This window comes from Oncorhynchus keta, chromosome 26 (genome assembly GCF_023373465.1).
Source record: "Oncorhynchus keta strain PuntledgeMale-10-30-2019 chromosome 26, Oket_V2, whole genome shotgun sequence".
NCBI lineage: Eukaryota > Metazoa > Chordata > Actinopteri > Salmoniformes > Salmonidae > Oncorhynchus > Oncorhynchus keta.
Genome location: NC_068446.1, coordinates 34,461,951 through 34,473,412, shown reverse-complemented (window position 1 = coordinate 34,473,412; position 11,462 = coordinate 34,461,951). Strand labels below are relative to the sequence as shown.

Sequence of the window (11,462 nt, the reverse complement as noted above, 5' to 3'; positions counted from 1 at the left end):
TCTCTCTCTCTCTCTGTTCCATCGCTGCTCTCTCTCTCTCTGTTCCCATCTCTCTCTCTGCTCTCTCTCTCTGTTCCCATCTCTCGCTCTCTCTCTCTCTCTGTTCCCATCTCTCTCTCTCTCTCTCTGTTCCCATCTCTCGCTCTCTCTCTCTCTGTTCCCATCTCTCGCTCTCTCTCTCTCTCTGTTCCCATCTCTCGCTCTCTCTCTCTCTGTTCCCATCTCTCTCTCTCTCTCTGTTCCCATCGCTCGCTCTCTCTCTCTCTGTTCCCATCGCTCGCTCTCTCTCTCTCTCTGTTCCCATCTCTCGCTCTCTCTCTCTCTCTGTTCCCATCTCTCGCTCTCTCTCTCTCTGTTCCCATCGCTCTCGCTCTCTCTCTCTGTTCCCATCTCTCTCTCTCTCTCTCTCTCTGTTCCCATCTCTCTCTCTCTCTCTCTCTCTCTGTTCCCATCTCTCGCTCTCTCTCTCTCTCTGTTCCCATCTCTCGCTCTCTCTCTCTCTCTCTGTTCCCATCTCGCTCTCTCTCTCTCTCTGTTCCCATCTCTCGCTCTCTCTCTCTCTCTGTTCCCATCTCTCGCTCTCTCTCTCTCTGTTCCCATCTCTCGCTCTCTCTCTCTCTGTTCCCATCTCTCGCTCTCTCTCTCTCTGTTCCCATCTCTCGCTCTCTCTCTCTCTGTTCCCATCTCTCTCTGTTCCCATCTCTCTCTCTCTGTTCCCATCTCTCGCTCTCTCTCTGTTCCCATCTCTCGCTCTCTCTCTCTCTGTTCCCATCTCTCTGCTCTCGCTCTCTCTCTGTTCCCATCTCTCGCTCTCGCTCTCTCTCTGTTCCCATCTCTCTCTCTCTCTCCATCGCTCTCTCTCTCTGTTCCCATCGCTCGCTCTCTCTCTCTCTGTTCCCATCTCTCGCTCTCTCTCTCTGTTCCCATCTCTCGCTCTCTCCCTCTGTTCCCATCGCTCTCTCTCTCTCTCTCTGTTCCCATCTCTCTCTCTCTCTGTTCCCATCGCTCGCTCTCGCTCTCTCCCTCTGTTCCCATCTGTTCCCATCTCTCTCTCTCTCTCTGTTCCCATCGCTCTCTCTCTCTCTCTCTGTTCCCTCTCGCTCTCTCTCTGTTCCCATCTCTCTCTCTCTCTGTTCCCATCGCTCTCTCTCTCTCTCTCTCTGTTCCCATCGCTCTCTCTCTCTCTGTTCCCATCGCTCGCTCTCTCTCTGTTCCCATCGCTCTCTCGCTCTGTTCCATCGCTCGCTCTCGCTCTGTTCCCATCGCTCGCTCTGTTCTGTTCCCATCGCTTCTCTCTCTCGCTCTCTCTCTCTCTGTTCCCATCTCTCTCTGTTCCATGCTCGCTCTCGCTCTCTCTCTGTTCCCATCGCTCTCTCTCTCTCTCTCTCTCTGTTCCATCGCTCGCTCTCGCTCTGTTCCCATCGCTCGCTCTCTCTCTGTTCCCATCGCTCGCTCTCGCTCTGTTCCCATCGCTCGCTCTCTCTCTCTCTCTGTTCCCATCTGCTCTCTCTCTGTTCCCATCGCTCGCTCTCGCTCTGTTCCCATCTCGCTCTCGCTCTGTTCCCTGTTCGCTCGCTCTCTCGCTCTGTTCCATCTCTCTCTCTCTGTTCCTCGCTCTCTCTGTTCCCATCGCTCGCTCTCGCTCTCTCTCTGTTCCCATCGCTCGCTCTCTCTCTCTGTTCCCATCGCTCGCTCTCTCTCTGTTCCCATCGCTCGCTCTCTCTCTGTTCCCATCGCTCGCTCTCGCTCTGTTCCCATCGCTCGCTCTCGCTCTGTTCCCATCGCTCGCTCTCTCTCTCTGTTCCCATCGCTCGCTCTCGCTCTCTCTCTGTTCCCATCGCTCGCTCTCTCTCTGTTCCCATCGCTCGCTCTCTCTCTGTTCCCATCGCTCGCTCTCGCTCTCTCTCTGTTCCCATCTCTCGCTCTCTCTCTCTGTTCCCATCGCTCGCTCTCTCTCTCTCTCTCTCTCGCTCTCTCTCTCGCTCTCTCTCTGTTCCCATCGCTCTCTCTCTCTGTTCCCTCTTCTCTCTGTTCCCATCTGCTCTCTCTCTCTCTGTTCCCATCGCTCGCTCTCTCTCTCTCTCTCTGTTCCCATCGCTCGCTCTCTCTCTCTCTCTGTTCCCATCGCTCGCTCTCTCTCTGTTCCCTCTCTCTCTCTCTCTGTTCCCATCGCTCTCTCTCTCGCTCTCTCTCTGTTCCCATCGCGCTCTCTCTCTCCCTCGCTCGCTCTCTCTCTGTTCCCATCGCTCTCTCTCTCTCTGTTCCCATCGCTCTCTGTTCCCATCTCTCTCTCTCTCTCTCTCTCTGTTCCCATCGCTCTCTCTCTCTCTCTCTCTCTCTGTTCCCATCGCTCGCTCTCTCTCTCTCTCTCTCTGTTCCCTCTCTCTAATCCCATCGCTGCTCTCTCTCTCTAATCCCATCCGCTCTCTCTCTCTCTCTCTCTCTCTCTCTGTTCCCATCGCTCGCTCTCTCTCTCTCTCTGTTCCCATCGCTCTCTCTCTCTCTCTCTCTCTGTTCCCATCGCTCTCTCTCTCTCTCTCTCTGTTCCCATCGCTCTCTCTCTCTCTCTAATCCCATCGCTCGCTCTCTCTCTCTCTCTCTCTGTTCCCTCGCTCTCTCTCTCTCTCTCTGTTCTCTCTGTTCCCTCTCTCTCTCTCTCTCTCTCTCTCTCTGTTCCCCATCGCTCTCTCTCTCTCTCTCTCTCTGTTCCCTCTCGCTCTCTCTCGCTCTCTCTCTCTGTTCCCATCGCTCTCTCTCTCTCTCTCTGTTCCCATCGCTCTCTCTCTCTGTTCCCTCTCTCTCTCTGTTCCCATCGCTCTCTCTCTCTCTCTCTGTTCCCATCGCTCTCTCTCTCTCTCTGTTCCCTGTTCCCTCTCTCTCTCTCTCTCTGTTCCCATCGCTCTCTCTCTCTCTCTCTCTCTCTGTTCCCATCGCTCGCTCTCTCTCTGTTCCCTCTCTCTCTCTCTCTGTTCCCATCGCTCTCTCTCTCTCTCTCTCTCTCTGTTCCCATCGCTCTCTCTCTCTCTCTCTCTGTTCCCATCGCTCTCTCTCTCTCTCTCTTCCTGTTCGCTCTCTCTCTCTCTCTCTGTTCCCATCGCTCTCTCTCTCTCTCTGTTCCCATCGCTCTCTCTCTCTCTCTCTCTAATCCCATCGCTCGCTCTCTCTCTCTTCTCCTCTCTCTCTCTCTCTGTTCCCATCGCTCTCTCTCTCTCTCTAATCCTCTCTCTCTCTCTGTTCCCTCGCTCTCTCTCTCTCTAATCCCTCTCTGCTCCCTCTCTCTCTGTTCCCTCTCTCTCTCTGTTCCCATCGCTCTCTCTCTCTCTCTCTCTCTCTCTCTCTGTTCTGTTCCCATCGCTCTCTCTCTCTGTTCCCATCGCTCTCTCTCTCTCTGTTCCCATCGCTCTCTCTCTGTTCCCATCGCTCTCTCTCTCTCTGTTCCCATCGCTCTCTCTCTCTGTTCCCATCGCTCTCTCTCTGTTCCCATCGCTCTCTCTCTCTCTCTCTCTCTCTCTCTCTCTCTCTCTCTGTTCCCATCGCTCTCTCTCTCTCTGTTCCCATCGCTCTCTCTCTCTCTGTTCCCATCGCTCTCTCTCTCTCTGTTCCCATCGCTCTCTCTCTGTTCCCATCGCTCTCTCTCTCTCTGTTCCCATCTCTCTCTCTCTCTGTTCCCATCGCTCTCTCTCTCTCTCTGTTCCCATCGCTCTCTCTCTCTCTGTTCCCATCGCTCTCTCTCTCTGTTCTCTCTCTCTCTCTGTTCCCTGTTCCCATCGCTCTCTCTCTCTCTCTCTCTCTGTTCCCATCGCTCGCTCTCTCTCTCTCTCTCTCTGTTCCCATCGCTCTCTCTATCTCTCTCTCTGTTCCCATCGCTCTCTCTCTCTCTCTCTGTTCCCATCGCTCGCTCTCTCTCTCTCTCTCTCTCTCTCTCATCTCTCTCTCTCTCTCTCTCTCTCCCCATCGCTCGCTCTCTCTCTCTCTCTCTCTCTGTTCCCTCTCCCATCTCTCTCTCTCTCTCTCTCTCTGTTCCCATCGCTCGCTCTCTCTCTCTCTGTTCCCATCTCTCTCTCTGTTCCCATCTCTCGCTCTCTCTCTGTTCCCATCGCTTGCTCTCGCTCTCTCTCTGTTCCCATTGCTCGCTCTCGCTCTCTCTCTGTTCCCATCTCTCGCTCTCTCTCTGAGGCTGCGCTCCTAGTAGCCGGGGACTTTAATGCAGGAAAACTTAAATCCGATTTGATCAAATTTCTATCAATATGTTAACCGTGCAACCAGAGGGGAAACAACGCTGGACCACCTTTACTCCACACACAGAGAAGCATACAAAGCTCTCCCTCACCCTCCATTTGGCAAATCTGACCATAATTATATCCTCCTGATTCCTGCTTCCAAGCAAAAATTAAAACAGGAAGCACCAGTGATGAGATCAATAAAAAAGTGGTCAGATGCTAAGCTACAGGACTGTTTTGCTAGCACAGGGTGGAATATGTTCTGGGATTCCTCCAATGGCATTGGAGTACACCATATCAGTCATTGGCTTCATCAAAAAGCGCATCAATGACGTCATCCCCACAGTGACCGTACAACCAGAAGCCATGGATTTCAGGCAACATCCACGCTGAGCTAAAGACTAGAGCTGCCGCTTTCAAAGAGCGCGACTCTAATCCGGAAGCTTATAAGAAATCCCACTATGACCTCCGGCGATCCATCAAACAGGCAAACTGTCAATACAGGTCTAAGATCGAATCGTACTACACCGGCTCGTCGGATGTGGCAGGGCTTGAAAACTATTACAGACTAGGAAGGGAAGCACAGCCGAGAGCTGCCCAGTGACACGAGCCTACCAGACGAGTTAAAGTACTTCTATGCTCGCTTCGAGGCAAATAACACTGAAACATGCATGAGAGCACAAGCTGTGTGATCACGCCCTCTGCAGTCGATGTGAGTAAGACCTTAAAAACAGGTCAACATTCACAAGGCCGCAGGGCCAGGAGGACTTCCAGGACGTGTACTGCCAGCATGTGCTGACCAACTGGCAAGTGTCTTCACTGACATTTTCAACCTTTCCCTGTCCAAGACTGTAATACCAACTATGTTTCAAGCAGACCACCATAGTGCCTGTGTCCAAGAACACTAAGGTAACCTGCCTAAATGACTACCGACCCGTAGAACTCACGTCTGTAGCCATGAAGTGCTTTAAAAGGCTGGTTATAGCTCAAATCAACACCATCATCAGGTTGAGAGCTTCAAGTTCCTTGGTGTCCAGTCCACATCACCAATAAACTAACATGGTCCAAGCACACCAAGGCAGTCGTGAAGAGGGTACGACAACCTATTCCCCCTCAGGAGACTGAAAATATTTGGCATGGGTCCTCAGATGTTGCATCGCTGCCTGGTATGGCAACTGCTCGACTTCCGACCGCAAGGCACTATAGAGGGTAGTGCGAACGGCCCAGGTCCTGCCACCCAGGACCTCTATACCAGGCGGCATTTACTGTAAAAAAAAAAAGTCTTTTTTTAATAAGCAAAACCGAACGGACCTCAAAAAGCTCAGCAATAGTACACCTTCGTTTAGTACTGTGAGAAGCCAAAAGTGTATAGACCAAAGCACTCTGCCTGCCTGATGTCTTTTGTTTAGTGGATATACCAGGGCTCTCCAACCCTGTTCCTGGAGAGATACCCCCCAGTAGGTTTTCAATCCAACCCCAGCTGGAACTAACCTGATTCAGTTGATCAACCAGCTAATTATTAGAATCAGGTGTACTAGATTAGGGTTGGAATGAAAACCTAGAGGTAGCGCTCCAGGAACAGAGTTGGAAAACCCTGGTATGGACTGATGCACTCTCTGTCTGCCTGGCATGCTGTCTTTTTGTTTTCTTTGTTGTTCTCTCTGGCCAACTAGTTAGGATTGCACTGTACTGTCTGTTCTATAGTCCTCTTCTCAACCCCTGATGCGTCTCAGTCTTTTCAAGTGAACAATGAGGAACTAAGTTTGTTGAGGGAATTATTTCTCTCCTCTCCTAGAAGAGTGTTTTTGACTTTTATTCCCTCTGCAGTGGATGTTATGGGGCGTTGTGCACCTCCAGGACATTGATCCTCTAATCAAGGCTTTACAGGTGAAGATCACAGGTGTCACTCTTCTCAGGAGTCTCTCTTTAGCCGTCCCTCTCTTTTTCTCTTTAGCTCTTGAATTCTCGCACACTCGCTATCTCTCACTTTCTCTCTCCTCTTCTTCTCTCACTTTCTCTCTCCTCTTCTTCTCACACTTTCTCTCTCCTTCTCTTCCTCTCACTCTCTCTCTGTCTCGCTTTCTCTCTCCTCTTCCTCTCACACTTTCTCTCTCCTTCTCTTCCTCACTCTCTCTGTCTCACTTTCTCTCTCCTCTTCCTCTCACTTTCTCTCTCCTCTTCCTCTCACTTTCTCTCTCCTTCTCTTCCTCTCACTCTCTCTCTGTCTCGCTTTCTCTCTCCTCTTCCTCTCACACTTTCTCTCTCCTTCTCTTCCTCACTCTCTCTGTCACACTTTCTCTCTCCTCTTCCTCTCACACTTTCTCTCTCCTTCTCTTCCTCACTCTCTCTGTCTCACTTTCTCTCTCCTCTTCCTCTCACTTTCTCTCTCCTCTTCCTCTCACTTTCTCTCTCCTCTTCCTCTCACACTTTCTCTCTCCTTCTCTTCCTCTCACTCTCTCTCTGTCTCACTTTCTCTCTCCTCTTCCTCTCACACTTTCTCTCTCCTTCTCTTCCTCACTCTCTTCCTCTCACTCTCTCTCTGTCTCACTTTCTCTTTGCTCTCATTCTGTATATTTTTCTTTGACTCCCACATATTTCTCTCTCTGTTTCCTTCACTTTCTTTCTCTTCCATATATTTATCTCGTCTCATCCCCAACTTTTTATAGCTCACTTTGCTATTTTTATCTCGCTCTTGTTTGCTCTCTCTCTCTCGCTCTCTTTCTTTCTCTCAGCATCCTTATATAATTCTGTATTACGATTCCCCAACACAAACAGGCCGTCCATCAACACAGCCGGAGTGATTGTCTCAGTGCTCTGGAAACTGCATACAATCAGTCTGTTTGCAAATATAGCCTTTTGTCTGTAGCCGTGCTGTGTGCAAGTGCATTGATGTACTCCCTGCAGATCTCTTTTACTCAAGCGTACACACACACCCGCATGCATGTCTACACACACCAGTGACGATCGGTGCCTTTTAAGATGACGTCTATTTATTTATTTGTGTATATATATATATGTATATTTAAAAAAACATGTACTATGAGCAAGGTCTTATTTCTATTACAGCATATTGGATTACTGTCATTAATTTTCCATTCACCCAGTTCAATGTGACAGGTTAAGGCTACTTAAATTTTCCCAATACTCATCATGAGGTTGCTACTGCCTATAAATGAACGTTTACACAGTTGGTGCACACAGGTCAAGATAAACATTTGAGGTGACTGACACATGGACAGACAGTGACACATTCAATATCGCCTTGCACACTCTTGCCTGCATCTAGCTGATCTAGGGTGTAATCATTAGTCCAACAGTTGCAAGCGTTTCTATTGAACAAATTCAGGTATGTTTATACCCGTTTTGTTCTGTTTGCTTCCGCTTAAGAAAAGTTTTTCAACAGAGTTGGCGGAATGAATACACCCCTAATCATATACAAGCAGTTCACTTGTATAGAAACATACAAACAGCTCGTTGTATTCCTTCTCGCATCTTCACGCTCTCCTCCTCTCACCTTTTCCTGCACAACACATCAGCTTTTTGTGACCAGGCCAAAAAATCTTTCCAATCCATACCTTCATATCATAACTGCTACACACAGCCTACATCGTTGTCACCATATTAGCTAAAGTAACATCATAGTCAACATAGCTAATAGAACTAACACGTTAGTAAACCTATTACAATCATGCAGTACAGTCAGTAAGCAGTTTAACAGATACACCTGCGGCTCCGGTGGCAATAATTTAGTAAAACCAAAAGCTTACCTTGACTTGAAAGAGTTCCAGTGTTTTGATAATCATAGCCAGCTAGCTAACATAGCCAGCTAGCTAACAAATCCCTCTGTTTGAGCCAGGTGTTTGAGTAGGCTAAACTAGATAGCTGCATTTGCTAGATAAGTGAGAAGAGAAACAATTCTGAAATATCTTTCTTTCTCCACCTTCATTTTTGAAGAAATTAATATGTTAGCTGTAGCATATGCTTTCAGTACTAGGTACATGTCAGTTCATGCTGCAAGAGCTCTGATAGATTTGAGGATGTCCTCTGGAAGTAGTCATAATTACTGTGTAAGTCTATGGAAAGGGTTGAAAACGGAGCCTCCTAGGCTTTATATTGGAGTCAATGTACTCTGAGGAGAACGGAAGTTAGCTGTCCTCCAGCAACACCATGGTGCTACTCTACAGAGTGCTGCTGAGTCTACTGTAGACCTTCATGGCTAAACAATTTGTTTGAATTATTTATTGAAGTGAATATATTTAGTATAGTTTTATCTAAAAATTATAACTTTTTAAATGTTTGGCTTTGAAAAATAAATTAAATTCACTGAGGAGGATGGTCCTCCCCTTCCTCCTCTGAGGAGCCTCCACTGACACACACACACACCTTGTTTGATAGGTGGAAGATGTTAGCTGTTTGAAGGGGGAAAACCTTGTTTTGAATGAACAATCACAAGCTTGCATCACACCTGGTGATGTGATATGATGGGACTGGTCATTGTTGATTATATTTCCTTGCTTTCCACCCCATGCATTGTATATAGAGTGCATTCGGCAAGTATTCAGACCCCTTGACTTTTTCCACATTTTGTTACATTACAGCCTTATTCTAAAATGGTTTAAATGAAATGTTTTCCTCATCAATCAACACACAATACCTCATAATGACAAAGCGAAAAGTTTTTTAGAAATGTTTGCACGTTTATTAAACGGATACCTTATTTACAGATGAATTCAGACCCTTTGCTATGAGACTTGAAATTGAGCTCCGGTGCATCCTTTTTCCATTGATCATCCTTGAGATTGTTCTACAACTTGGAGTCCACCTGTGATAAATTCAATTGATTGGACATAATTTGGAAAGGCACACACCTGTCTATATAAGGGTCAACAGTTGACAGTGCATGTTAGAGCAAAAACCAAGCCATTAGGTTGAAGGAATTGTCTGTAGTTCTCAGAGACAGGATTGTGTCGAAGGCACAGATCTGGGGAAGGGTACCAAAACATGTCTGCAGCGTTGAAGATCCCCAAGAACACAGTTCTTGAATGGAAGTAGTTTGGAACCACCCGGCCAAATTGAGCAATTTGAGGAGAATGGCCTTGGTTAGGGAGGTGACCTAGAACCTGATGGTCACTCTGACAGAGCTCTAGCCATCTCGGCAGCACTCCACCAATCAGGCCTTTACTTATTGTAGAGTGGCCAAATGGAAGCCCTCTTCAGTAAAAGGCACATGACTGCCTGCTTGGAGTTGAAAGACTCTCAGACCATGACAAACAAGATTGAGTCTGATGAAACCAAGATTGAACTATTAGGCCTGAATGCCAAGCGTCACATCTGGAGGAAACCTGGCACTATTCCTACGGTGAAGCATTGTAGTGGCAGCATCATGCGGTGGGGATGTTTTTCAGCGGCAGGGCCTGGGAGACTACACTGCATAGTGACACACAAAGTGCATTCGGAAATAATTCGGACCCCTTGACTTTCTCCACATTTTGTTACATTACAGCCTTATTGTAAAATGGATTATTAAATAGTTTTTCCCCCTCATCAATCTACACACAATTCTCCAAAATAACAAAGCAACAACAGGGTTTTTAGAAATGTTGCAAATATATAAACAAAATAAAAAATCACTTACATAAGTATTCAGACTTTACTCAGTACTTTGTTGAAGCACCTTTGACAGGGATTACAGCCTTGAGTCTTCTTGGGTATGACGCTACAAGCTTCGTACACCTGTATTTAAGGAGTTTCTCTCATTATTCTCTGCAGATCCTCTTGAGCTCTTTCAGGTTGGATGGGGAGCGTATGACTGCATGCAGGGTGCGTGTTTGTGTCTGTCTTGAGCCTCATCTCATGCTGTGTGTGTGTTAGGGCTCCTGTGATGTATGTGATGACGCTTGTCGCCCTCTGTCCTTCCATCTCCCTCTCTCCCACCGGAGTAGATGGGGCTTCTTTGTTTAGACTGTTGTTGCTCTTTGTCTGTTCTGCTGTGCTCTCTGGTACAGTTGGAGAAAGATGAAAGCCCACTAGTGATTTATCTCTCCAACGGTGTGCTGCTTGGTGGAACCCTATGATTATTAAACCTTTCCCTGAGCCACAGACCAGTGGAGGCTGCTCAGAGGAGGAAGGCGAGGGCTATCCTCCTCAGTGAATTTCATAAAAATTAAAAATGGTAAAACATTAAAGTTAACCCATTTAGATAAAACTAAACTAAATATAATCACGTGTCACCAAATACTTGTTATTTTGCAAAGAAGGTCTACAGTTGCCTCAAAAGCACTCTGTAGGGTAGCACACGGTGTAGCCGGAGGACATCTTGCTTCCATTCTCCTCTGGGTACATTGACTTAAATTCAAAACCTAGGAGGCTCATGGTTCTCGCCACCTTCCATAGTAATTATGACAACTTCTGGAGGACGTCGTCCAACCTATCAGAGCTCTTGCAGCATGAACTGACAATTTGTCCACCCAATCACAGGATTAGATAATTAATCTAGTACTAAAAGCATAAGCTACAGCTAAATAGCACTGCAGTGCATAAAATGTGGTCAGTCGTTGACTCAAAGAGAGAGAGACAATAGTTTAAGTTTTTAACAGATTAATTTAATCCAAAGTGAGACGCAAGAGAGTGTATTTTTTTCAGGGTCACTTACTTAGCTAGATGCAGCTAGCTAGTTTAGTCTACTGAAACACCCTGCTCAAAGAGAGGGATGCTATGTTAGCTAGCTGGCTATATTTTTCCAACACAACACTGGAACAGTCAAGGTAAGCGTTTGGTTTTACAAATGTATTGCCACCGGGGCCCGCCGGTGTAACTCTTACTGACTGTACACTGTAACCTTACTGCTTGATTCTATTGGGTTTACTAACATGTTTTTAAAAAATGTATCCTTTTATTTAACTAGGTAAGTCAGTTAAGAACAATTCTTATTTACATTGACGGCCTACACCGACCAAACCCGGATGACGCTGGGCCAATTGTGCGCCGACCTATGGGAATCCCAATCACGGCCGGATATGATACAGCCTGGATTCAAACCAGGGTGTCTGTAGTGTTACCTCAAGCACTTGGGAGCCCCGAGTGGCGCAGCGTTAGTTCTATTAGCTATGCTAACTGATGATGTTACTTTAGCTAATATGGTGAGAACGATGTAGGCTGTTAGTGGTTTTCTTGGAAAGGTTTTTTTGCCTGGTCACATACAGCTGATGTGTTGTGCACTTAAGTCCAAAACCGAAGGGAAGA

At 47.3% G+C, this 11,462-nt stretch overlaps 1 protein-coding gene across 2 annotated transcripts in view; it reads left to right on the top strand.

Moving 5' to 3' along the window:
- The window catches only part of deaf1 (DEAF1 transcription factor), a 37,624-nt gene that overhangs the window by 19,917 nt on the left and 6,245 nt on the right, over positions 1–11,462 (top strand). The window lies entirely within an intron of this gene.